This window comes from Lithobates pipiens, unplaced genomic scaffold, assembly GCF_037356315.1.
Source record: "Lithobates pipiens isolate NorthernLeopardFrog02 unplaced genomic scaffold, aLitPip1_a1.2 Scaffold_8, whole genome shotgun sequence".
NCBI classification, from domain to species: Eukaryota; Metazoa; Chordata; class Amphibia; order Anura; family Ranidae; genus Lithobates; species Lithobates pipiens.
The window spans coordinates 392,142,741-392,165,992 of record NW_027507903.1 but is presented as its reverse complement, the minus strand read 5'-3'; the positions used below and the strand labels follow the sequence as shown (position 1 = coordinate 392,165,992).

General features: G+C 42.8%; 1 protein-coding gene and 1 pseudogene across 1 annotated transcript in view; both read right to left on the bottom strand.

Annotated features, from left to right (window-relative positions):
- DDX46 (DEAD-box helicase 46) overlaps nucleotides 1-23,252 on the bottom strand; it is a 416,812-nt gene that overhangs the window by 181,210 nt on the left and 212,350 nt on the right. The gene's annotated exons all lie outside the window — the stretch shown is intronic.
- On the bottom strand, nucleotides 5,454-5,565 carry LOC143965320 (5S ribosomal RNA; annotated as a pseudogene).

Sequence of the window (23,252 nt, the reverse complement as noted above, 5' to 3'; positions counted from 1 at the left end):
TTATTTTGGTAAAGAAAGAATAAACCTATTCAGTCTTGCAAATCAGGTATGTTGAAACAAAAATGTAATAATGCAAAAAGTTGAGAGCTTGTCAAAATAGATTATACTGCTGTAAGTTCTTATGCCTTTCATACAAGCTAAGAAAGACTCTGCTCTAAGTTCACTGGGAATTAATTAACCAAGACTAAAGAAAAAAAATTGCAGTAAAGTTTGTGAAGCTGCCAGAATTTTCCAGCTCACTACACGATGGTTACTAAAAGTGTAATGTAATCGCCATAATAAAAGTCTTATTTAAACAAAAAACACGCATTTTAAAATTGCCACAGTTAAAAAAAAAAAAAAAAAAACAGATAGTTTAAACAGCAAAAAGCACTGATAGAAGGGGAAAAAATTTTAAGTTACTAAGGAAGAACTGGACCTGAAATGTGCCTACTATTTACCTCTTGCATACGAAAATCAAAGATTAAAGAAAAAGGCAGTACCTAGTGCCAGAGTATATGCCATATGGAAGATGCAACTTTTTCATTCACTAGAGGTGTTGCATTCTCCCCTCAATTTATAATGGAGTGTCTATACACATATGCGTGAGTGGGTGCATACACACGCACGCGGTACTTTTACTTTCTGGAGCCAAGGAAGCTACTTCACGAGCTGGCTTTACTAGCTGCGCTACATGGAAAAAATGGTCACCAGAGCTTCATAATTTTGCATAAAAAATAGGATTTTCAAAACCGCTTACCTGTAAAATCCTTTTCTCTGAAGTACATCATGGGACACAGGGCCGTAGTAGTTACTATGTGTGTTATAGGCCACCTTCTGGTCATGGACACTGGCACGCCCCACGATAAAAAGTGCACTCCTTATATAACCCCTCTTACTACTGGGAGTATCTCAGTTTTGTAGCAATACACGTGTATAGCAAAGAAGGGAGGGACCTCTGTGTCCCGTGATGTACTTAGCAGAAAAAGATTTTACAGGTAAGCCGTTTTAAAAATCCTATTTTCTTATCAGACATCACATGATACAGAGCCATAGCAGTTACAATGTGGGATGTTCCATAGCAATGCCAATTGAGGGGCGAGATACACAACAAAAAGTAGGGCAATAAGCAACTAGAGGACTAGTACTGCAGCCTGAAGTACACTGTGCCCAAACGCGATATCCTCATGACTAGGGGTGCAACGGATCAAAAAACTCCCGGATCGGACCAGTTTTCGGATCAGCAGATAACTGAATTTGCAAAACCTGTGAAAATTCCACCACCATATAGTCCCCACTGTAATATCGGCAGGGTGTCGCAGGGTATTGGCAGGGTATACAGATCAGTAAACAGAGAGGAGAGAGGAACCGGTGTCATGATACGACGCCAGTTTGTTTACAAGGGATCCCTCCATCATCGCCGGGTGTTAGGCCGAAGTTGTGGCCTTTCCTAAGGATAAGCCAGTGGAGCGCTCCGCGGATCGCAGGGTGTGCTGATCCGAACAGGTTGACCCGTTCGGATCACGGATTGGTGACAATCCGTTGCATCCCTACTCATGACCTTTTACATCTATTTGATAGGATCTTGTAAATGTATAGACTGAAAACCAAGTAGCGGCCTTACAGATTTGAGCCATAGAGGCTTGGTGATGCACTGCCCAGGAAGCACTAACAGCCCTAGAGGGGTGCGTTTTGATTTGAGAGGGTGAAATCTACCTCTTTAACCATGAGCTTGAATGATTACTTGTCTAATCTATTAAGAATAGTAGATTTTGATGCTGCCTGTCCTCCTTTAGGACTTTTAGGCAACACAAATAAAAAACATAAATTTTTCGAATCTGAGCAATCACCTTTAAGTAGACATTGACTGCTCTCAACACATCCAAAAAATGTGGTGATATTCCTTCCAAAGAACAGGGTTCTGGAAAAAGGATGGTAGAACAATATCCTGGTTTTGATAAAAACCTGATACTACCTTTGATAAAAGGTTAGGATGAGGGCGTAATACTACCTCATCCTTGTGAGCAAAAATATGGCTCTTTACAAGAAAGAGCAGCCAATTCTGATACCCTTCTTGCAGCAGATATGGTTACCAGAAAAAATAGTTTCCTTTAACCACTTAAGGACCAGGCCTCTTTTTCGGACTTGGTGTTTCCATGTTTAAAACAGTTTTTTTTTGCTAGAAAATTACTTAGAACCCCCAAACATTTTATATTGTTTTTTTTATAACACCCTAGAGAATAAAATGGCGGTCATTGAAATACTTTTTGAAATACTTACACCGTATTTGCGCAGCGGTCTTAGAAGCGCACTTTTTTTGGAAAAAATTCACTTTTTTGAATAAAAAAATAAGACAACAGTAAAATTAGCCCAATTTTTTTTTATACTGTGAAAGATAATGGTATGCCGAGTAAATTGATACCCAACATGTCACGCTTCAAAATTGCGCCCGCTCGTGGAATGGCGTCAAACTTTTAGCCTCAAAAATCTCCATAAGCGACATTTAAAAAATTCTACAGGTTGCATTTTTTGCGTTACAGAGGAGGTCTAGGGCTAGAATTATTGCTCTCGCTCTACCGATCGCGGCGATACCTCACATATGTGATTTGACCACCGTTTTCATATGCGGGCGCTACTCACGTATGCGCTCGCTTCTGTGCGCAAGCTCGTCGTAACAGGGTGTTTTTAAATTTGTTTTTTTTTTTTTCTTATTTATTTTAATTTATTTTATTTATTTTTACACTTTTTAAAAAAAAAAAAAATAAAATGGATCACTTTTATTCCTATTACAAGGAATGTAAACATTCCTTGTAATAGAAAAAAGCATGACAGGTCCTCTTAAATATGAGATCTGGGGTCAAAAGGTCCTCAGATCTCATATTTGGGCTAAAATGCAACAAAAAAAAAAAAAAAAAAGAAAATCTGACATTTAAAAAAAAAAAATATACCTTTAAGAGGTATGGGCGGAAGTGACGTTTTGACGTCGCTTCCGCCCTCCTATGGTATAGAGACGAGTGGGGGCCATCTTAGCCTCACTTGTCTCTATGCCCAGCAGAGTGAAGGACCCGATCGCCTCCGCCGCTACCGACGGCTCCGGTAAGCGGCGGAAGGTGCGGGAGGGCGGCGGGAGGGGGGGTGGCACCTCTCCCGCCGCCGATAGCGGTGATCTCGCGGCGAATCTGCCGCGGAGACCACCATTATCGTACAGCCGACCGCCGCCTGAAGAGATGGACACCTCGGTTGTGGCAGCAGCTGCTGCCGTTACCGAGATATCCCTCTTCAAAAAATGGACGTACATCGTGCGGCGGTCGGCAAGTGGTTAAAAAAAGAACCAAGTGAACATGTCATTTTGGCCCAAAAAAGGTTTTGTAACGCCAGCAAAACAAAATTCAAGTCCCAAGGGTTCAGGGGTTACTTAACCGGAGATTAAGCAGAGTTAACCCCTGAATAAAGTTATGGACCAAAGAATGCGAAGCAAGTGGTTGTTGAAATAATATCGATGAGGCCAAGACCTGTTCTTAGAAAGCACTCAAGGCCAGCTCTATTTCTCACCCCATGTGCAGAGAAAAAAAAAAAAATCAAGAACTTATTTCCTGGGGTGCAGCTCCTGGTTTCACACCAGGAGACATGTTTCCCAGACTCCATAATATAACCATGGAGGCTGGCTCTGCATAAACCAAGGTAGAAAACTAAAAAACCTGACAGCCCACGCTTCTTCAGAGTGTGGGCCTCAATAGCCAAACCGTTCAATTTAGCTTTTGTAAAGTAGGATGGAATACCGGACCTTGCGAAAGAAGGTCTGGCCATGGCAGTAGGGTCCATGGGTCCCCTACTGTCATCTTTACGATCCCTGCATAGCAAGATTTCCTAGGCCACAAGAGTCTGACTTTCCTTTCTACTTGATCCAGCGATGAAGTTGTGGATGTAGGCTGAATAGGAGGGAATGCACAAATCAGTGAGAATAGATTCCACGGAAATAGCAAGGCATCTGTTTCGCATGCTAGTGGATCCTTTGTTTTTGACACAAAGTTATCAAACTTATTTGTTGATCCTGGACGCAAACAGATCTATGTCTGGGATTCCCCATACTTGACATATTGACAGGAAGATATCGGGGTGAAGGAACCATTCTCCCAGGAAAAACTGCTGGCGACTCAAGTATTCCGCCTGCCAATTTTCTATTCCTAGAATGAAAACTGCCGATAGGCAATGTACATTGTTTTCTTCCCAAGATAGGATAAGATTCACCTTCCTCTGGGCCACACAACTTCTTCTGCCCCCTTGGCAATTAACCTCCCTGGCGGTATTCCCAAGTCTGGCTCAGGGTGAGATTTCAGTACCAAAAGCGGTAAGCCCGAACCAGACTCTGGATCAAATTGCAGGATCCATGTAGAGGTTTACTTACCTTGTCCCCTGTATCCTGCGACGTCTCCCCGCTGTGATATGCGAGCCGCTGTGTCTCGCTCGATCTGTCACAGTGCTGAGCTCTGTTACCTGCGAGCGTTGTGACACACTGGGACGGAGTTCGGCACCAAATTCAAAAAGTAAAAAACACAGTATAGATAAAGTATACTGTAATCTTACAGATTCCAGTACTGTATCAAATTGCACATCCCTTTTGTCCCTAGTGGTTCGCAGTGGCATGCATTTTTTATTATAAATACGATTCTTTCTGCCAGGAAACTGGAGATTGTCCATAGCAACCAAAAAATGTCAGTTTATGTCAAAAGTGGTTTTAGACCAGCTAGAAAACAGCGATAAATTAGAATCATTAGCAGAATTGAGCTATAATGATTCATGGGGAAATTCAAACACTAAAAGTAATGACAGCGACAATTCTGCAACTGAGCAAATTTCAGTGTTTTTGATTTGATTAAATAATTGTAATTATTATATTAGTATTTATTAGAACTATTTATAGTTATTATATTATACTTTATGATTTCATGTTTTAAACGTTATCATACCCGGGATGTCTACTAGATTCTTGTTTGGACAGATTTAAGTGAGTTATTTCTAAGAATTACAGGCCTACAATATAAAAAGCCAAATTTCCATGCAAAATAATGGTACCACTTTCAGCACCTAAAATCTGGAATAATCATACCGCCAGGGAGATTAATATAGGCCATTGCTGTGGCATAAACAGATTAACTCCTAGCAGGACAATACCGTAAACTGAACGTTCAGGCCTCAGAACCAAGTGTTCTGCCTGAATTTTTAAAATGTTAATGACAAGGCCATTTCTGATCTAGGTCACTTTTCCTGGACAGCTGTCTCTTTCGGGACTGTCCCCCAACCTAAACAAAAAAAAGTTTGGTATATGTTGATATTATTTCCCAAGTAACTGAAAGGATTTACCCCTTTGCAGATTTTTGGATGTTAACCATAAACTGAGGCTCTGTCGCACTCAGACTACAGCACCTGGTATTTTCAGGTGGTCTTTCATTCGGGTACTAACCAGGCCCGACCCTAGCCTACGGCACCTGGTATTCCCAGGCGGTCTCCCAACTAGGTACTAACCAGGCCCAGCCCTGCTTAGCCTCAGATCAGATTGGGAGCTTTCAGGGCGATGTGGCCGTAGGCTTTGGAGTCAGACATATTGGGAATATAGAGCTTGAATTCCCTGTTTTAAGCCGATAGGATACTGCTTTGCAGCAGTCTAGAATGAGAAAGAGCATAAAGAACGGCCTCGAATTAAGCCACCATCATTCCCGACAATCTCACACAAAGTTGAATAGGAGAAAAAGACATCTTGCTTTGACTACCTAGATCAGACCTCTGGAGGGTGTCCCCGGTAAATCCTTTTAAAAACGTAACTACAAGGGTAAGGAGATCCTCCTAAGAAGAGCCAGGGAGATGAGGAACATTTTCTTTAAAGGCGTTACGACATTTTATGCAGATTACTCTCCAACATTGCAAAGAAGAGCAGAGTTTGAGATTAAACGTTCTTTTCAGAAACGCAAAAGTATGGCCTATTGTACCCCGTACATTTTAGAATTGCGTTAGCCGGTGGAACTCAGTTTTTTGATACACCAACAGAGGCAGCAAGATGGTTTGAAGAAAACAAAAGGAATTTATAGATTGATGGGCCATAAGTCTAACAGTGATGGACTGGGGGGTTATGAGGGGAGGGAGGGGAGAGGTATATGTAGGAAAGTACACCTGCATTAATGGGGTTGGGTTTTTATTATTTTTTTTATTCTTATGGTTTTGTTGAGAGGAGGGTGGAGGGAGAGGGATAACACTACAACACGGCAATATACTATAGGGGGGTGATACAAGTGGGTGGAAGGGGGGGTAGACTGGGAAATGGTCATGCACAAAACCCCAGGTAGGCCTGGACGAGGGGGGATTGAGAGTGGGGTGTGGGGGGAGGGAGGACTGGAGGCAGATAGGGGGACGGGACAGGTGGGTGGGGAGAGGAGGTATATCACTATCCACTCAAAAAGATACACATTGAATTGGGTTAAAGATATAAAGAATAAGCACAAACACAAAGAAAACATGTTGTGTAGTGACACAAATTAAGTATTATAATATCTATTTTTTTTTTTTTTTTTAAGATAGATGTATTGGTAAATGATAATGATCTCGGCATAGAGCTTTGCTGTGCTCTCTTTCTCTGTCTCCCACCCACGTCCCCTACCATTCCAGCAATATGAAATAAACCCCCGCAATGCAACTTAGTACTCTTAATGTAGCTTCCTGGAATGTTGGGGGGCTTGGAAACCCAGTTAAAAAGGACAGCAGTCCTCTCCACACTTGAGGAGTTGGATTGATTTGGTCTGCTTGCAGGAGACACACCTAAGAGATACGACAGCAGGCCTGTATGGTGGGAAACTTCGTTTTCAATACTATTCAGTGCATACCTCGTACTCTAGGGGCGTAAGTATAATAGTTAGAAACGGTGTGTGCTTCTCCTGCAGGGAAACCAAGATAGATACAGATGGACGGTATGTGTTCCTGTACTGTCAGAAAACAAACCATATATTTTGGCCAATCTTTATGTTCCACCTCCTTTTAAAATTGAGGTTCTATATAAATTGGCAGAATTTCTCAAAGATAAAGAGGATATACCAGTTATAGTGGTGGGGGATTTCAATGAAGTTATGCATTAGAGTAAAGATCCATTTCCCCCAGGGAAACAATCTAACGTTTCTGACGGTCGGTTAACCCAATCTATGGATGAGCTGTGATTGTGCGATGTCTGGAGAACCGGGAGCCCAGCGAAGTAGCAATATTTATGTTATTCTAGCTCGTATGCAACAGTGTCAAGAATAGACATGGCTTTTGGAAACGGGGACATGGTGAAGCTGGTTAAAAGCATAATATATGCTACCAGGGGAGTGTGACCATTCACCATTAATGACGATTCAGTTGGAAGGTCAGAATCTCCCTGGAACATGGAGTATAAGCCCATTTTGGTCGAAGTTAATGAGGGAACAAAATTCACATTAAAATTAAAGGAATTTGTAACATTGAATAAGTGCAGCAATAGTGTGGGATACCCTGAAGGCTTTCCTACATTAAAACAAGTAGCAAAGATCAAAAGGAGGTCCAGGGAATGGGAGGAGGTTACTGGGAGGGAAGTGGTGGAGTCAGAAAATCAATATGTGGTAGACCCAACCCCAGAAAAAAAAAAAAGATGGCTTAAAAGTCAACAAAAATAGCACCATAACATTACCAGAAAGGCAGAAAACAAGCGTGTTTTTCAGACCCAATACGCTTTTGCTGAGGGGGAGTGTGCAGGCTGTTTTTTGGCCCAGTTGGTGAAAACCAATAACTTCCCACCAGTAATTGCAGCAATTAGGATGCCAGGGGGTGAAATTACTTCCCGGACCCCTGAAATACTGGATGCATTTAGACAATACTACGCAAATTTATATAAATCCAGGGTGGGAGGAGTGGCCAGAGAAATGGATCTTTTTAGGCGGATCCAGGTACCAGCTCTCTTAGAAAAGGGAAAAAACGTGCTAGAAGACCCCATAACGCTTAAAAAGGGAAAGCGTAGTGGCTCAGATGGCCAACGAGAAGTGCCCTGGCGCAGTTGAAGGGAAAGATCAAATGGATACCTCGTCCTATAGGCCAATATCTTTATTATGTGCAGATGCAAAAATACTGGCGAAAGTGCTAGAGCCGCCCAGGTGAACAAATATATACAAAAGCTTATACACCCAGATCAATCTGGGTTTATTCTCAATAGAGCCACTAACATCAATGTAAGGTGGGTATACTTGAACCTTCAGATTCTGACGCTGAATGGGGGCTCACAAGCTGTTGTCTCTCTGGATGCTGCCAAAGCTTTCGATAGCTTGGAGTGGGACTATTTGTGGCGTGCTCTAGAGGTGCTCGGGTTTGGACCCACCTTTATAGGTTGGGTAAAAGCACTTTATAACACACCAAGCGCTAAGATTAGGATTAACAATGCATACTCTGACTAAATTGAGCTGGAGAGGGGAACCCGGCAGGGATGCCCCGTCACCTGTTTGCGTTCGCAATAGAGCCATTAGCAATTGTGATAAGAACAGCAAGGGGGGTACAGGGATTTAAAAGAGAGATGGGGGAAGAAAGGATTGCATTATATGCAGATGACATTTTGTTCTTCCTCTGAGATATAGACTCATCCTTGGTAGTGGCTATGAACATTGTGGAGGATTTTGGGATGATATCAGGCCTGGTAATCAACTGGGAGAAATCGGCTTTGATGCCAGCAGAGCCAATGAATCCCCTCCCATCCTCAGTGGGGCAATTAAGGTTGGTAGAACAGATGAGGTATCTAGGAGTATGGTTAACAAGGAACCAAGATCAGTATATTGAGGGTAATCTCGCCCCCCTTTTGCTTAAATTCATTTGGAGCCATCTCCCCCTGACAGCTGGCGGAAGAATCAACCTCATGATCTAGATGCCCCAGCTTCTGTACCAGCTACATAACTCCCCAGTTTGTATCAGAATGGGATGGTTCAAAAAATTTACACTGTTCTGGGAACTAATCTGGAAGAAAGGGCATGCTCTTATTAGTTTACAGATGTTGCAGCTACCAATAAAAGAGGGAAGAGCAGCAGTGCCACATCGGCGCAGCTATTTTTTGGCTGTCCAGCTGCAGCATCTTCGGGGATGTAACATACAAGGGGGAGAGCAATAAAAATGTTTGAATGATGTTGCAAGTACAGTAGCTTGCTGGAAGCTCTGGAAGCAGATTCCCTATCCCCCAGTCCCCCCACATTAAAATTAGTAACAAACGTATGGCAGGAGGTTAGGGTAGTAATGGGTTATATGGGGTTAACAGAATATACTCCAATCCGGGACAACAAATGTTTCCAGATTTAATCCCCATGGGTAAAATAAATGAGTGGGAGGCTTGCGGTATTGGAAAACTCATGCAACTATATGAAGGGAGTACCCTGAAGTCATTTGAAGAACTGAGGGGAGAGTCTGGCATCCCAAGCCAATCATTCTACCGATATCTTTAAATTAGACACGCCCTCATCACCCATTTCAAAACACAATGGGTGGAATTGTGTGAAGTACCTCTTATACAAAAAAAATAAAAAAAAATCGCCATGACAGGATCTTCCAAGGTGTTTAACCCTTTCATGACTAAGCCTATTTTTGGCATTTGGTATTTACAAGTTAAAATCCATATTTGTTGCTAGAAAATTACTTGGAACCCCCAAACATGATATATATTTTTTTAGCAGAGACTCTAGAAAATAAAACGGCGATTGTTGCAATATTTTATGTCACACGGTATTTGCGCAGTGGTGTTTTAAAACGCAACTTTTTGGGAAAAGGGACACTTTCATGAATTAAAAAAAAAAAAAAAAACAGTAAAATGAGTCCAATTTTTTGGCATAATGTGAAAGATAATGTTACGCCGAGTAAATAGATACCAAACATGTCACACTATATAACTGCACGCACTCGTGGAATGACGACAAAGTCCGGTACCTAAAAATCTCATTAGATGACGCTTTAATTTTTTTTTACGGTTACCAGGTTAGCGTTACAGAGGAGGTCTAGTGCTAGAATTATTACTCTCGCTCTGACGATCGCGGTGATACCTCACATGTGTGATTTGAACACCGTTTACATATGCGGACGCGACTTCCGTATGAGTTTTCTTTGCTTCGCGAGCTCGCGGGGATGGTGGGCGCTTTAAAAAATATTTTTTTTTTTAAATGAATAAATTGTTTAAAAAAAAAAAAAAAAAAGATCACTTTTATTGCTGCCACAAGGAATGTAAACATCCCTTGTGACAGTAATAGGTGGTGACAGGTACACTTTATGGAGGGATTGGGGGTCTAGGTTAAGAATCCAGCCTAGAGATTCCAGATAGTTTACCGTTGTGACCAGACTGTGGTTTAGCCCTGAAACTGAATGATCTATATTAAAAGCAGATCAACAAAGTAGGCTAGGACCATTATGCCCTGTGCCCTTAATCTGGCTAAAGGAGGTGCCAGAATTTTTGAGAACATCTGTGGTGCTGTGGCTAGACCGAATGGCAGGGCCAAAAACTGAAAATTATGATTTTATACTTCGAAGCAATATCTGGTGAGTGGGAAATATTGCCACGTGGAGATATGCATTTGATATCGATAGGAGCCAAAAATTCCCCTCTTTGGAGGATGGCTACAACTGACTGGATTGACTCAATGCGAAAGGATCGGATGTTCAAGTGCCGATTCAGATCTGAGATCTAGAATAGGTCTTACTTCCCAGTTTGGTTTTGGAACCGTAAAGAGGTTTGAATAAAAAGCTGTGCCTTGTTCCTCTAAGGGAACTTCTGATATCACCGACTTGGATAATAGATGATCCAGTGCTAGGAGGAGAGGCTTCTTTTCTGGATCCTTGGGAACATTTGATCTTGGAAACTGAGGAGGCGGAAACTCTCGGAACTAGTTTGTAACCTAGAGAAACAGAAGCCATCCATCTGTCTTGACATTGTCCCTGCCAGATCCTTGAGAATTGCAGGAGCCTTCCCCCCCACCAGAGCGAACAGGGGCTCCCCTTCATAAGGAGGCTTTAGCACTCTGTTTTGTGGGCTTTCTGACCATGGAACTGCCTTTGGGGTTTTCCCCTTGAACCTGACGATTGAGGCCATCGAGACTGCCTAGAGCAGTGATGGCGAACCTTGGCACCCCAGATGTTTTGGAACTACATTTCCCATGATGCTCATGCACTCTGCAGTGTAGTGGAGCATCATGGGAAATGTAGTTCCAAAACATCTGGGGTGCCAAGGTTCGCCATCACTGGCCTAGAGGATGATGTCCCTGGTACAGGAGAAGAAGCCCGCTTAACTACTTCAGCCCTGGAAGGATTTACCCCCTTCCTGACCAGAGTGTTTTTTGCGATTCGGCACTGCCTCCCTTTAACTGACAATTGCGCGGTCATGCGACATAGCTCCCAAACAAAATTAGCATTCTATTTTCCCCACAAATAGAGCTTTCTTTTGGTGGTCTTTGATCACCTCTGCGGTTTTTATTTTTTGCGCTATAAAAAAAGCAACGATTTAGAAAAAACTAATTTTTTTTACTTTTTGCTAGAATATCCCCCAAAAATATATAAAAAACATTTTTTTACCCTCAGTTTAGGCTGATACATATTCTTCTACATATTTTTGGTAAAGAAAAAACGCAATAAGCTTTTGATTGGTTTGCGCAGAAGTTATAGCGTCTACAAATTTTTATACATTTTTTTTTTAACTAGTAATGGCAATCAGCGATTTTTTTTTTTATCGTGACTGCGACATTTTGGCGGACACATCGGACAATTTTGACAAATTTTTGGGACCATTGGCATTAAGACAGCGATCAATGCTATAAAATTGCATTACTGTAAAAATGTCACTGGCAGTGAATGGGGTTCACCACTATGTGGCAGTGTAGGGGTTAAGTGTTCCTAGGGGCATGCTTCTAACTGTATGGGGGGGATGTGGCTGTGTGACACCACACTGGTCGCTGCTCCCGATGACAGGGAGCAGACGATCGGTGTGCCGTCACTAGGCAGAACCCTCCCGGTTCTTGAGCTCTGTGACACGATCGTGGATATTCCCACGGTGATAGGGTCTACTGTGAAACGTAAAATCAGAGTAATGTTGGGCCTGTTCATCAGGCAGAACTTTAAGCATCTCCTCAAACTGTTTCTTAATGGACTGGAATACACCAATTGCAGCAAGAGCCGGCTGCACTGCTGAACTTACTAAAGCCATATTTTTTTTAGAAAGAAGCTCCAACTTTTTATCTGCTGGATTCCTCAACTTGAGCGCATCAACCGGACATGTGAGATTCTTATTCACTGAGGCAATCGCAGCATCAACCGCTGGAACCCCCATTTCTTATAGAAATCTTCTTCCATAGGATAAAGTGTGGAGAATCTCTTAGGTGGATAATATTGTTTATCCGGATGTTCCCATTCAGCATACATAAGCGTCCTTAGCCATGCATGAATAGGAAAGGCATCCCCAGACGGAGGAGGTTTTAATGATCCCAACTTAGAAGTGAGATCATCAAGAGCCTGCGCTGCAGACAGCAAAAAAGTAGAACGAACCAACTTAGTAAGAGTGCACAAGCAAGCTGTCTTGTGATGTTACTCCTATATTAGGATCCTCAGAAGAGGATAAACCAGTATCTTCCAAATCTTTGGGAAATTCTGCCTGAACCTCCAAAGGAGGGTCTTGAGCAATAGATGGGGATCTGCCACGTTTAACCCCACTATGGAGGGATAAAATAGCATCAATCTTCTTTTCCAAATTGGCAATGGTAGAAGACAAAACCTCTCGTGTAACATACTCAGGGGCTGAAACGTCTTGTGCGACTGCAAGCACAGTTTCCCCTGACGGCTCAATCTGACTGGCCGCATCACTCTCAGAGGAGGATGACATTCTTTTGGAAATGGTTTTAGTTTGTTGTGTAACCATTGACCCCTTAGAACCCTTAGAGAAGTTCCTGGTCCCTTTGCCACTCATAGCTTAAAAGCACAAAGCAGAGGCACTACAAGCAAAAGAATGTAAACTTGCTAGTGCGGCTGAAACAACTAATCGATTAATCGACCATGAATCGATTATGAAATTAATCGATTATTATTTTCATAAATCGATTAATCGGCCAGTAACATAATGGGGTTAAAAAAAAGCCCTTTATAGTACAAAGAGAGCAAATAATCGCTACTGTAAATATTACTTTCACAGTTCTACAGCAAAAAAAAAAAAAAAAAATACTCCTTAACCACTTCACATCCAGGCCAATTCTGACATCTCTCCTACATGTAAAATTCATAATTTTTTTGCTAGAAAATTACATAGAACCCCCAAACATATATGTTTTTTTTAGCAAAGACCCTAGAGACTACAATGGCAGTCGTTGCAACTTTTTATCTCACACGGTATTTGCGCAACACGCTTCATGCTTTAAAAAAACAAAAAAACAGTAAAGTTAGCCTAACTTTTTTGCATAATGTGAAAGAGGAAGATACGCCGAGTAAATAGATAGCCAACATGTCACGCGTCAAAATTGCACGCGCTCGTGGAATGGCGCCAAATTGGCATTTAAAAATCCCTATAGGCAACGCTTTAAAAATTTTTACTGGTTACTTGTTTTGGGTTACAGAGGAGGTCTAGGGCTAGAATTATTGCTCTCGCGCTAACGTTCACGGCGATACCTCACATGAGTGGTTTGTACACCGTTTTCATATGTGGGCGGGACTTACGTATGCATTTGCTTCTGCGTACGAGCTCACGGGGACAGGGGCGCTTAAAAGTGTTTTTTTATTGTTAATTTTATTTTTATTTTTTTATGACACTTTAATAAAATAAAAAATAAATTGATCACTTTTATTCCTATTACAAGGAATGTAAACATCCCTTGTAATAGGAATATGACACGATCGGACCCATTTACAGTGAGATATGGGGTCAATAAGACCCCACATCTCACCTCTAGGCTGGGAAGCCTAAAATAAAAATAAAAAATAAATAAAAAGATCCTGGCTTCCCAGCCAAAACGGCGCTGTTAATTTGAATGCAGAGGCCGGGCGTGAAGTCATAACATCGCGCCCAGCCACCGAACGATCAGAGACTCCGGTGACGATCTGGTCCGCCGGAAATCTCTATGGTATCAACCGGGGGCCAGCGAATCCTGTGACTGACTCACCAATGGAAGCGGTGAGTCGGTACAAGCACCGGAGGGCGGCGGGAGCGTCCCCTCCCGCGCCCGTAAGAACGATCAAGCAGCAGAACAGCCGCTATGATCGTTCTTATGGTGCAGGGAATCGCCGGCTGAAAATGCCGATATCTGAATCTTGTCTGTGGCCTCAGGCATCATTCAGATATTACACCACAAAGCCCACGTCATATGACGTAGCTTGGGCGCCAAGTGGTTAAAGTGATTATCTGCTTTTTTTACTATAAAGGGCTCATTTTAGTCTTTTTAACCCTATTATGTTGCTAAATGTTTTAGACCTGGTTCACATCTATATGTTTATTGGTGCTTTTTTCAGAAACGCACCACAGTTCATTTACATGATTTCCTATCGGACAGGTTCATATCTGTGCTTTTTTTCAGCGTATTTGGAAAGGGTCAGGGACTTTTAAATGCAAAACGGTGCAGCTGCAGAAATGCATGTAAAGCGTTTTTGAAGCAATTTGTGTTTTTTAATCTGCCCACAAAAAATGCAAAACCGCAAATTGCAGTAAAATCACGTGTGCAGAAATCAAAAATGCACAGCAAAAACCACAGCAGAAAAAGATCAAAAGCAAACTGCATAGGTGTGTACCGAGCCTTATGCTGGCCTCACGGATCAATTTTCAGATGAGAATATTCAGACGTAAATACTTTGTACATTCGCTGAATTAAAGAATTTTGTTTCAAATTTTCACTTGTTTTCATTCAGAATAATTTAAAAAAAACAGAATGTTAAAAACCACACACTGTCTGAAAAAGCAGTTTTCTATTTCCAAATTTTCCCATCACTGTGGTTGAAAATGAACGTCAATTTGACCCACTTTTTTGTTTTTAAAGGTTATTAACCGATTAATCGAAACAATAATCAGCCAACCAATCGATTATGAAAATAATCGTTAGTTGCAGCCCTACTTGCTAGGCTATAGTACAGCACAATAGCTGCTATTAATCCTAGCCTCTTTACAGTACAACGTGTCAACGGGAAATGCCTGTGTCAAACCTGATCCAGCCAACATCTCTTCTCTGTCCCCCTGTCAGGCAGCAGCTTCACTCAGTGCTTTAAACACTTCCTTAATGTGTGGCCAGCGTCTGATGCCGTTAGCCACACCCCCCTTGTGCGGCATACGCGCCCCCCACCTTTTCCTTTTCAAAGGAGAGCATTTTCCTGCATGAGCGGCGTCTGCAGCATGGCGAGGGGGTAAATCCTCCATCGAGCGGCCGCAGTCTGCCCTTTATTTATAAAAAATTTTTTGCAAAAAAGAGTCAACTGTCTTGGCATGTTCCTTGAAGGGAAATAAAGCCAATCTGGGGGCACAGGAAGAGACCAGACCCCTCCTTTCTTACCAGAGGGTCTGTCCTGACTGGAAGAGAGGAGGATGAAGGCTTCTGCGGTTTCCAGCGTCGGGTCAGTGAGTGCTCAATACAGTCCCCAGTGTTGACACATAGGTATGACAACATACATTGGAGAAATTCCTGAGAAAATCTCACTCACCTTATCCTCACAGCTGGGTTTTATCAGCGATAAAGACCCAATCTTCACCCTTAACGGTGAGCTCCGAGACCTTTTAGGAAACCTTCAGGAACCGAGGAACCTCAGGTTACCCATAATCCTGGACCTGCGACAGCACTCTGCCAGTAAAAACTTTATGGTCTCACTATCAAAAAGTACTGGAACCCAGGGCCCAGCTCTCAAAGAAAAGCGTTTGCAAGCAAAAGCTTGTTTCTTTGGACACAAGGCCTGGGTCCCATTCATTTAGCCCATGAAAAGACATCAGAACGGATCCGGTCAGCATTGCTAGCCCCAGCAAGGATTACTACCAGTGGAGCTCAGCACAGCACATCTTTACTCGTGACCAACACCTTAGACACTGGCGAAAAAACTGACTCCCCCCCCCCCCCCAGTAATGGGAGGGGTTATATAGTACACGCCTGTCAGTCCGATATAACCCACATAGTAATTACTATGGCTCTGTGTCCCGAGGTAAGAAAAGAAGATTTTCCACTTTGAAAGAAAATACTAGTGAGCGAGGAAATAGGCATATGGAGATATGCCTCTTCATGCAAAAAGGGAGCGATTATATTTACAAATTGAATTTTAGATTTTTGAGATCTAGAATGTCCATTTAGAGTCAACCAACTCCCAATCTCTGCTCTTGCATGGGGCCCACCATGAACACTTTATGCCAAAACATAGTCCAATGCTAGAGAGAAAGATTTATTTTTTCTCTGGATCTTTAGGAACATTTGATCTGAGAAAACGAGGAGACAAACTCTTGGAACTCCAGTTTGTACGTTGGAGCTATTGAGGAAGTCCCCAATTCGTCTTGACATTCCTTCTGCCATATCCCCGAGAACTGTAAAAGAAATCTCCCTATTGAGCAAGCGGGGGCACCTCATAAAAAGGAGGCTACACTATCTTGTAAGCTTCCTCCCTCAAAACCCCTTTTGTTCCTGGGGTTAACCCTGACATAATCCTTTGAACCTGATGGCGGAGGCCGCTGCGACTGCCTGGAGGCTGATGCCTCTGGCACAGAAGGAACTTTGAAATAAAAAGCACAATTACATTCTGTGGATATAGCCAAAATATCCCCAGATAGCCATCTTACCGCAAAAGGGAAGACTAGCCAGGAGCCTTTTGCATGATGCTTAGCGAAGGCGTAATCGGTCACAGTAATTATTGCAAGCGTAAAGCTGCCTCCTGCACCTGCTGAGTAGGATACCTTAACCACTTAAGGACTAGCCTTGTTTTGAGATTTTGGTGTTTACAAGTTTAAAACAGTTTTCGTGATCATACATCATGGGACACAGAGCCTTCATTACATAGTGGGTGAGATAGGCACCTTCGGTGATTGGACACTGGTTAACCCCAATTAACCCCAATTAAGGAGAATTCCTCCCCTATATAAACCCTCCCATATGGGGGGCACCTCTGATTTTTTGCCAGTGTCTAAGGTGGTTGGTCACATAATGCATGTGCTGTGAACAAAGCTTTAGTCAGGTCCTTGCGGGGGATTAAAGGGTTATGCTAACCAGATCCATATCTCGGGCTGATATTTTTACTTCCAAGATGGTATGGTACACAGGCGTCGTCATCCTAAGAAACAATAGTTTTGCCTGCAAGTCTCTCCTTAGAGGACTGGGATCTGAGAAAACCAGGCTTGGTGTACTATTAAAACAGTGGCACGAAAGTTCTGGCAGAATCTTTTACAGGTCCAAGTAAGAGGTTCCTCTGAGTAGGAACCCAAAAAAACATGAAGATTGGCACAATGCTACCCGCCGTGATTGGTGAAGGCTGGAATCTGTCTGTTCTCAGCAGTTCCTGTGGTGGGGACAGGTAAGAGAAGTTAATCCTATATATATTACATATTATGGATTTCTTCAGAGTAGTTGCATGTCTTACCTGGTTTCCGCCACTAGAGGGAGTACAGAGCAACCTGGTGTTTACTTACGTGCCTTTTCCAGGATACATACAGTGAAGCCAGTCTCCAGACCGTTCACCTCCTCCGATGCCAGCTCTACCACAGGTGATGAATTATAAGGGGGTCCCACATAGTCTGAGGGTCCAGCGGGTGCTCTACGGCGGTCCTATTCTCCTCCTCCTCACCGTCCAGAGCGTCAGAGCTCTGTAAACAGGTGGACACAGAGTGTGGGCAGTAATCATCCTAAGTGGTTGGATCCAGGCACCTACTCGGCATCAGGTTGTGCAGTATTAAGCATATATGTGAATTGTGAGACTTTTACCACAACAGCGATTGCATATGTACTAGTACCTCTGCTTTGTAGCTTTGGACTATGTCTCCTCTTAAGAGTGTTTCAGCGGGAGGTAAAGGCACAAAGTCATCACTGCCTACGTCTAGGGGTCCTAAAGATGCCTGTAGACTGGAGCCAGCCTCACAGGATGAGTCAGTGCCCCTGTCATGTTTTTCAGCCCCTCCCAATGTTGCAGCGTATGTCATGGAGCATTCCCATAAGGCTACATTGGAGGGTTTTGAGGGAAGGTTTATGAATTTTATTTCAGCCTCCTTAATAGATAGCAGGAAAGGGGGTAGATCCCCGCCCACTGCTGCACTCTTTCAGATGATTCTTCTGACAATGAGAGATCCCTATCCAGGGATAGGGATCAAGAGCAGTCGGAGGATTCAGAGGAAGAAGAGTTTCCTCCTCTCAGGCACTCAAGAGGCAGGTCCAGTATTACACAGAGTTGGTGCGTTCCACATTCAGAATGCCCTCTGCTGAAGCCGCCACATCTTCTGTTTCTTCCTTGGAGGTCAGAAAGATCCCACAGACTGCTTTTTCCTTTCAAAATTCATCCTTTAATGGATAAATTGTTGTAAGGAAATTAACACAGAGAGTTTTGTTTAAAATAAGGATTTTTAAAGTGTCACAGCTAGTTTTATTTGGATTATAAGATGAAGGGTGGTGTTAAACTAGGGATGTGCAGATCAGTGCAGATCCCTGTTCGGCAACGGGCATGGGAAAAATGTTCAACCAAGGGTAAAAGAGAGAGAGCTGGTGGGGAGGCTAGAAACCTTGTTGAAAGCACCCCACCTCGTGAAATGAGCAGCCCTGGTGCTGGGGTCTCGTGAGACTTTTGTGGGATTACGGTACCAGAGATTCATAGAGACATCAAGATGTTGGTTTATTGGGCAGTGATTAAATTGCTGCTGGATGCACTGACAGAGGGACATGGTTACTGTTTTGGGGGTCTGAGTTAGGTAGAGGGAGAATATGAATCTTCCTGCTTCCCCCCCCCTCGGATTCCCCCAGATTCCCTCATCTTTCCCCGATTCTCCACCTGAGCTGGTGGGTTTGGGGGTGTGAATTCTGACATGGATCTCTGGTGAGGCAAAAGGGTTGCAGTTTTATGGACTGACTGTTTCTGTCGGAGGGAGAACATATTTAAACACTTCTCCCACGACTGTCTCTGCTTCATGGACTGTTTGTGGACTGTGGTTAGTGGCAGTCCTTGGGTCGCCCTGTTCGCAGTTTTATAAGACGGACACATGGGTAGAGGGAACTGGTTAATGGGGAGTAATGCTTAATTTTATGTGTATGTGAATTTTTGTCTTGTCTTGGAATTCCAATATAGAGTAAGATTGTTTTTGTTTTCTGAATTCAGATAAATGGTTGGGTAGTTGATATATGTCCTATGATCCTGCTAAGACAGAGAGCATTGCTAAAGTGGGCAGGTGAAAGGGACAGGGTAGGGTACTCATCTGTATTTTGTTTCGGGTGGAAATGGGGAACAAACTTCAACTATATTTTCACCACGGGTTTTGTGGGGAGTATATTTTTATATTTGTATTCCATAGTCAGCGAGTCAGGGACTTGAAGTGGAAAATTGTTTTTTAAAGGAATCTGATCAGATGCAAATTTTTTGAGTCTGACTTTAAGACTATTTTGGGTGCGGTTGCCTATCCTTACATTATTAGAGTTAAAGTGTGTTTTTTTCTGATAACAGCAAATATAGCTATTTGTGCAAATTGTGTTAATAGTGTTTAAGCTGTATTAACAATGATTTATTTGAAATATTGATTTTGACAGGGTTGAGAATATTATAATTAAGAAATCGAAAGTAAATAAAAGGGAAATTGTATATTCCAGGCGCTACGCTAGAGGAATTTTGGTTAGTAAAGAAAGAGAGAAGTGACTGTGTTGTGTAATTCTGGACACTAGAGAGAAAAACATTAAGGTTTGACGGTGTTATGAATGAAATTAAGAAAGAATGGAATGGCCAGATGAATGTGGGATGAGAGAGAGTTGTTGTATGTGTGTATGGAATGTGCACAACAAGGTGTCTCATATTGTGTTTAGGCGCATGTTATACTTTCCCTAAAAGTTTGGGGTTAAATTGAATTAAAATAATTAATAAAGGGATTTTGGTAAAAGGAAGGGTGAAAATTTGAAAAAAATTTTGAAGAAATTAAATGACTAATCAAGATACATTGCTGCGTATATTGAGTCCATGGGGTACTAAGATGTGATGGGAAGAATTTATTTGAAATAACCAATCAGAATGACTATTCTGGATATCTACCTTCTGAATTACCAGGGTGTCAGTCAGAGTGTTGGTGATGAAATGTTGTTGATCAATGTTTTGTTTGTTGCTGATGATCAGACATATTTGCAAAGTTGGGATACTTCTGAGTCAGAATATGTGTGTGGGTAAAATGTTCTGTCCTAAGTCCCTCGGGTCCACTTGGATCCCGGGAATAGAAAAAACTAAAGAGGTTTAAGTTTTGTTAACCACTTGAGGACCGCCGTATTGCCAATGTACGTCAGCACAATGGCACAGGCAGGCACAATCACGTACATCTACGTGATTGCCTTCCAGCGGGTGGGGGGGTCCGATCGGACCCCCTCCCGCTGGTTACGGCGGTCCGATTCGGTCCAGGAGCGCTCCGTGATGAGGGGATGGCCGTTGGTTTTCGGCCACCCCCTCTGGATCGCTCCTGGCCAATGAGAAGCTTCCTCCCCTGTGTATTGTTTACACAGGAAGGAGGAAGTGATGTCATTCTCCTCGGGGCGGTCTTTTTGACCGGACTACGAGGAGAAGACAGAAAGTAAGTGTGCACCAACACTACACTGACATGTAGGTACACACAGGCACACAAACCCCCCCCCGCCCCCCCTCCCCCCCCAGTCACAGTGTCACTGATTGCATTGATCATTTCTTTACTGATCAATGCATTCAGTGTCAGTTGTGACAGTAAAAACTGTCAGGGCAGTTAGTGTTAGGTCCAGGGTAGCCCCCTATCACCCCCCAATAAAGATTTAACCCCCTGATTGCCCCTAGAGTTAACCCTTTCACCCCTTTTGCCAGTGTCACTAAGCGATCATTTTTCTGATCGCTGCATGTGTCGCTAGGTAGCTAGTTTTTTTAGGTTCACCGCCAGGTTTTTATATCGCTAGGTACCCCGATATACTACCCAATAATGTTTTTAACCCCCTGATTGCCGCTAGTTAACCCTTTCACCCCCTTTTGCCAGTGTCACTAAGCGATCGTTTTTCTGATCGCTGCATTAGTGTCGCTACAGTCGCTAGGTAGCTAGTTATTTTTTTAGGTTCACCGCCAGGTTTTTATAGCGCTAGGTACCCCGATATACTACCCAATAATGGTTTTAACCCCCTGATTTCTGCTAGTTAACCCTTTCACCCCCTTTTGCCAGTGTCACTAAGCGATAATTTTTCTGAACGCTGCATCAGTGTCGCTAGGTAGCTAGTTATTTTTTTAGGTTCACCGCCAGGTTTTTATATCGCTAGGTACCCCGATATACTACCCAATAATGTTTTTAACCCCCTGATTGCCGCTAGTTAACCCTTTCACCCCCTTTTGCCAGTGTCACTAAGCGATCGTTTTTCTGATCGCTGCATTAGTGTCGCTACAGTCGCTAGGTAGCTAGTTATTTTTTTAGGTTCACCGCCAGGTTTTTATAGCGCTAGGTACCCCGATATACTACCCAATAATGGTTTTAACCCCCTGATTGCTGCTAGTTAACCCTTTCACCCCCTTTCACCAGCGATCACAGTATAAGTGTCACTGGTGACGCTGGTTAGCCAGTTAGATATTTAGGTTCCCCGTCAGGTTTTTATATAGCGCCAGGGACCCCCATATACTACCTAATAAAAATTTGAACCCCCTGATTGCTCCTAGTTAACCCTTTCACCACTGATCACCGTATAAGTGTTACGGGTGACTCTGGTTAGTTTGTTTTTTATAGCATCAGGGCACCCACCATTTATTACCCAATAAAGGTTTAACCCCCTGATCACCCAGCGGGTGATATCAATTAGGTTTTAGGGTCAGGGTCTGCGTCGCCCCAGGCAGCGCTAGGTTAGTGCCAGTACCGCTAACACCCACACACAAAGCATACACCTCCCGTAGTGGTATAGAATCTGAACAGATCAATATCTGATCTGATCAGATCTATACTAGCGTCCCCAGCAGTTTAGGGTTCCAAAAAAACGCATTGTTAGCGGGATCAGCCCAAATACCTGCTGGCACCTGCGTTTTGCCCCTCTGCCCAGCCCACCCAAGTGCAGTATCGATCGATCACTGTCACTTACAAAACACTAAACACATAACTGCAGCGATCGCAGAGTCAGGCCTGATCCCTGCCATCGCTAACAGGTTTTTTGGTAGCATTTTATATTCAAATCCGGAAGGCAGTGCTTGGTTTTCGGGGTCCCGTACGTGGCTAGGCTCCCAAAAAGTCCCCCACATGTGGTATCCCCGTACTCGGGAGAAGCAGCAGAATTTATTTTGGGGTGTAATTTGACTTCTGCCCATAGCATGTGTGAGCAATATATCATTTAGTGACAACTTTGTGCAAAAAAAAAAAAAAGTTTGTAATATTCCTGCAACTTTTGGCAAAATATAAAATATTCCATGGACTCAACATGCCTCTCAGTAAATAGCTTGGGGTGTCTACTTTCCAAAATGGGGTCATTTGGGGGGGGTTTTGTGCTATTTTGGCATTTTATGGACTTCGAAACTGTGATAGGTAGTGAGGAGTTAAATCAAAAATTTGCACCCTTAGAAATCCTGAAGGTGGTGATTGGTTTTCGGGGTGCCGTGCGCGACTAGACTCCCAAAAAGTCCCACACATGTGGTATCCCCGTACTCGGGAGAAGTAGCGGAATATATTTTGGGGTGCAATTCCACATATAACCATGGCATGTGTGAGCAATATATCATTTAGTGACAACTTTTTGTAAAAAAAAATTTTTTATTTTTTTTTTGTCATTATTCAATCCCTTAGGACAAAAAAAATAAATATTCAATGGGCTCAACATACCCATCAGCAATTTCCTTGGGGTGTCTACTTTCCAAAATGGGGTCATTTGGGGGGGGATTTGTACTGCCCTGCCATTTTAGCACCTCAAGAAATGAGATCGGCAGTCATAAATTAAAAGCTGTGTAAATTCCAGAAAATGTACTCTAGTTTGTAGACGCTATAACTTTTGCGCAAACCAAAAAATATACGCTTATTGACATTTTTTTTACTAAAGACATGTGGCTGAATAAATTTTGCCCTCAATGTATGACTAAAATTTAGTTTATTCGATTTTTCTTATAACAAAAAGAAGAAA